Raw genomic sequence first — 5,671 nt, 5'->3', positions numbered from 1 at the left:
GAGAAGCTTTGGTTATCTACATGGCTACTAAAAAGGAATTTAATAATATTCAACATTCATTTTTGATGTTTAAAAAAAAAGCTTTCAATAAACAAAGTATACTGAAGAGGGGCTCAAGATGGTGGTGTAGAAAGATTCTGTATATCCCTGAAAAGACCTGAAAACTAGCAAAACAGCTCTTTCACAACAAAGGATTACAAGGCCACATCAATATGGGTGGGAGAGGCAGAGATCCACACTCCCAGGGAAGAGATGCACAAGTGGAAGAAATATCACAACCATGGAACTCCTCCCTGAGGAATGAGGGGTTCAAGCCCCACATTAGTCACCCAACCTTTGAGATCTGCACAGGAAAGACTAGCTTCTAAAACACATTGCTTTGAAAACCAATGGGATTTACATCCAGGAGACCCAAAAGACTGTAGGAAACTGAGACTCTGCTCTTAAAGGGCTAACGCACAGACTCACACACACTGAGTCTCAGCATAGAGACAGGAGTTTGAAAAGTGCCTAGACCATACATGAAGGAAACTCGATAACTAATCTTAAAGGATATGTCAGAGGGACAGAGATCCGTTGGAACTCTCTCCAAGGATGGAGACAGTGGCAGTCTCCATTTATTCACTCTCCTTTTACTTTGCCAACTTGGAGTCTTGATAACATTTTTGGTGCTCGTCCTGCCCCAGCACTCCCCTTTGTCTCTACCCTACACAGCCATATGCTCTTCTACCACAACTCAGTTTCTTCCACTGTTCTAACCAGCGGGTGGGCTTGCCCCAGCCTGGGGCTCCTCCACAACTGCCCCTGCCCTGCTGTTCCAAGAGAGTGCACATTGTCTACACAAGGAACACCTCTTGAACTCTTTGCACTGGAGGCCATGGGGGCTTGTGTTTTTGAGCCTTGGGAAACTTAAACAATCAGAAAAACAGTTCTTGGCAGGTTACAAACCCCAGCGCATTGTGTAGGCATCAGACCAAAACATACCCTTTTTACTTTATTTTATTTTTTTAGACGAGGCAACCCTTGGTTGACATCACAGATTGCAAGGACCTTGTCAGCTTACAATCCCTTATTTTTTATTTTTTACACCTGCAGCACTGGTCTTCCTAGGTGGTCTCCTATCCAAGTACTAACCAGGCCCGACCCTGTTTAGCTTCCAAGATCAGACGGGATCGGACTTGTTCAGGGTGGCATGGCCAAAGACAGTGATCACTCTTTTAAGACTGAGAAACATAGTTGTTTTGCCTAATATATAGACAAACACAGAGAGTCAAGGAAAATGAGGAAACAAAGAAATATGTTCCAAGTGAAAGAGCAAGATAAAACCCCAGAAATAAACCTTAATGATCTGGAAGGTAAGACATTGAAACTCACAAACAGAGAAAAAAAAAGTTATAAAATATGACATCAAAAACATAAAATGTGAGGAAGTATCCAAATTAGAGAGGAAGAAAGAAAACTGTCACTATTTGCAGAAGACATGATACTATATATGGAAAACCCTAAGGATGTCACCAAAAAAGTATAAGAACTAATAAATGAATTCGGTAAAGTTGCAGAATACAAAATCAATGTACACAAATATTTTATGTTTCTATACACCAATAATGAATGGTGAGAAGAGGAAATTAAGAAAACAATCCCATTTACAATTACATCAAAAAGTATAAAATACCTAGAAATAAATTTAACCAAAGAGGTCGATGACCCATACTCTGAAAACTATAAGACACTGAAGAAACAAACTGAACAAGATACAAACAAATGGAAGGATATACTTTGCTCTTGAATAGAAAGGTTAATATCGTGAAAACATCCATATTAACCAAAGCAATAGAGTCAATGCAACCTCTATCAAAACATCAATGACGCTTTTCAAAAAACTACAACAAATAATTTTAAAATTTATATAAAGTCACAAAAGACCCCAAATAGCCAAAAACATCTTGAGAATAAAGAACAAATTTGGAGGCATCATGCTACCTTTTATTAAACTATACTATAGGGTTATAGTATTCAAAATAGTATGATACCAGCATAAAAACATACACATAGATCGATGGCATAGAATAGAACCCGGAAATAAATCCAGGCCTATATGGTCATTTAAACTATGACGAAGGAGGCAGGAATATACAATGAGATAAAGACAGTATCTTCCACAAATAATGTTGGGAAAACTGGACAGATACATACAAAACAACCAAAAAACAAAAAACAAAAATAAACAAACAAAAACTAGATCACTTTTCTACATCATATTCAAGAATAAACTCAAAATGGATTAAAAACTTAAATATAAGTTCTAAAACCATAAAACTCCTAGAAAACATAGACAGTAAACTTTCCGACATTACTCTTAGTAATTTTTTTTAGATATGTCTCCTCGGGCAAGGGAAACAAAAGAAAAAAAAACCAAATAGAACTGCATAAAAAGTTTTTGCATAGCAAAAGGAACCATTGACAAATGAAAAGACAACCTATTGAATAGGAGAAGATATTTACCAGTGTTACTTCTGATACAAGTTTAATGTCACTAATCATCACAGAAATGTAAATTGATACCTGAGATATCACTTCACACCTGTCAGAATGCTCATCATCAACAAATCAACAAACAAGCACTGGCAAAGATGTGGAGGAAAAGGAAACTTGTGCACTGTTGGCATTGTGAATTGGTGCAGCCATTATGGAAAACAGAATGGAAGTTTCTGTTCTATGAACCAGCAATTTCACCTCTGGCTATTTATCCGAGGAAATCCAAAACACTAATTCAAAAGGATATATGCATTCCTATGCTCATTGCAGCATTATTTACAAAAGCTAAGATAGGAAACCAGCCTAAGTGTCCATTGATGGAGCAATAGAAAAAGAAGATGTGGTATATATACACAACGAAATATTACTTGGCTATGAAAAAGAATGAAATCTTACCTTTTGTGACAACATGGATGGACCTAGAAGTATTATCCTAAGTGAAAGAAATCAGACAGAGAAGGACAAGTATCTGATTTCACTTATATATGGAATCTAGAAAACAAAATTAACAAAACAAATTCATAGATACAGAAAACAAACTGATGGTTGCTGGATCGGAGGGGATTTGAAGATCGGGTGAAAAAGGCGACAGGATTAAGATGTACAAATTGGCAGTTACAAGATAGCATGGAGATGTAAAGCATAAATAGGGAATATAGTCAATAATATTTTAATAACTGTGTATGGAGCCAGGTCGGTACTATACTTATTTGGGAGATCACTTTGTTAAGTTATATAGATGTCTAACGGCTATGCTCTACACCTGAAACTAATAAAATGTTGAATGTCAAGTGTAATTAAAACTAAAATATTAAAAACAAATAAATAAATAATACAGAAAAGTACTGTCACCCCAAAATTTCCCCTGTGACCCTTTCTAGTTTATCACTTCCCTCACCCCAACCCCTGCAGCCACCGAGTTGACTTGTGTCACATAGCTTTGCCTTTTCTAGAATTTCATATAAATGGACTCATATAATGTAGCCTTTTGAGTTTGGCATTTTTCACTGAGCATATTTTTGAGACTTATCCACAGTGCTGTATGTATTAATATTTGATTTCTCTTTATTGCTGAGTAATATTCTATTGCATGGATGTACTCCTGTCTTAATCCAGTCACCAGTCAAGGAAAACTTGGATTGTTTCCAATGAGCATATTATGAATAAAGCTTCTATAAATATTTGTACACAGGTCTTTAGCCATATGTGTTCATTTCTTTCATCTAGGAGTGGAATTGCTGGATACGTGGCAAATGAATGTGTAACTTTTAAGAAACTGCCAAACTGTTTTCCAGTGAGGCTGTGCTATTTTGCATTCCCACCAGCAACCGGTGAACATTCCAGTTGTTCTCAGCCTCATCAACACTTGGGAGCATGAGGTTTTAAATTTTAGCCAATCTAGTAGGTGCAAAGTTGTAGCTCATTATGGTTTTAATTTGCATTTCCCTAATGACAAATGATGTTGAGCATTGTTTCAGATGCTTATTTACCATCTGCAGTCTTTCTTTGGTGAAATGTCTATTTAAATCTTTTGTCCATTTGGAGGTGGGTATCATTTGTCTTATTGAGTTGCAAGAGTTCAATTTATAGTCTAGATATGAGCCTTTGATTAGATATATGTTTGGCAAATATTTTTTTCCTAGTTTTGGCAGCTTTTCATTCTCTTAATAGTGTCTTTTGAAGAGCAGGAGTATTTAATTTTGATGAAGACCTCAACCCACTTTTAAAACTTAAAAATATGATTTTACAGCTTTAAATGGAAAACTCATAATACTTGCCATAAATTGATATACAGTAGTCCCGCTTATCTGTGGTTTCACTTTCTACAATTTCAATTCCCTGTAGTCAACCGCAGTCTGAAAATATTAAATGGTAAATTATAGAAATAAACAATTTATGTCTTAAATTACACCTTTCTGAGTATCACGATGAATCTTGTGCCATCCCTCTCCATCTCTCCTGGAGAATGAATTATTTCTGTGTCTACCATATCCATGTTATATATGTTACCTGCTTGTTAGTCATTTAGTAGCCACCTCACTTATCAGATTGCCTGTTGCCATATTACAGTGCTTGTGTTCAAGTAACTCTTATTTTACTTAATAAGAGCCCCAAAGCACAAGAGTAGTGATGGTGGCAATTCGGATAGGTCAAAGAGAAGCTGTAAAGTGCTTTATTTAAGTGAAAAGGTATATATGTGTACAAAAAAAAACCATAACACATATAGGATTTAGTGCTATCCATGGTTTCAGGCATTTACTGAGGTTCTTCTAATGTATACCCTCTGGAAAAGGGGAGCTACTTGTTAAAAGTGCTTTTGGCAGAAAGTAACTGAAAACTTAACTTTCAGGGGCTTCATGCAATATCTTAATAAACGTGTGATTATCATACAGAACAAGAACATGAAAAAGGCAGCCCTACAACATGCCAGACTCTCCCCATCTTTGTAGCATGAAGACTTTTGCCCTTAATCTGTTGCCTTGCATCACCAGAAAGCTGCTTGGCTCTGGGCATCACATCCAGGGTTAAGAGTAAGAAGAGCAAGGAGCACACAAAACAGGATTGGGACGAGGGCAAGGCAAGACAAATGACTACATTTAAGGAAACATTCATTCTCAGATGCTGTGCCCTGGCATGGCCCTGCAACCCAATGCCTCCAAAGATCTGACGCCCTGTGCATTTCTCTTGCCTCACCCAATTGCAGACCAGGTGCAGAGCTAGAAATTCCTCTGCTCTTTTTTTTTTTTTTCCCTTCGTTATATTTTATATTAGTTTCGGGTATAGAGTGCAATGGTTAGACATCTATGTAACTCATGACATGATCCCTCTAATTACTCTAGCACTCATCTGGCACTACACACAGCCATTACAATAATATCGACTATATTCCTTATGCTGCACTCTACGTCCCCGTGACTGTTTTGTAACTACTAATTTGTAGTTCTTCATCCCTTCACCAGTTTGTTCTCTGTATCGGTCAGTCTGCTTTTGTTTACTTTGTTTGCTTCTTTTGTTCCTTAGATTCTGCACATGAGTAAAATCATGTGGTATTTATCTTTCTTTGTCTGACTTCTTTCACTCAGTGTAATACCCTCTAGTACACCTATGTTGTTGCAAATGATAAGATTTCATA

General features: G+C 36.8%; 1 pseudogene; it reads right to left on the bottom strand.

Annotated features, from left to right (window-relative positions):
- Window positions 1–1,086: 1,086 nt before the first annotated feature.
- On the bottom strand, window positions 1,087–1,204 carry LOC112479395 (annotated as a pseudogene).
- Window positions 1,205–5,671: the final 4,467 nt, after the last annotated feature.

The sequence above is a fragment of the Pteropus alecto genome, unplaced genomic scaffold (assembly GCF_000325575.1).
Source record: "Pteropus alecto unplaced genomic scaffold, ASM32557v1 scaffold124, whole genome shotgun sequence".
Taxonomy (NCBI): Eukaryota; Metazoa; Chordata; class Mammalia; order Chiroptera; family Pteropodidae; genus Pteropus; species Pteropus alecto.
Note: the sequence above shows the minus strand (reverse complement) of the source record. Positions and strands in the feature narration are given on the sequence as shown.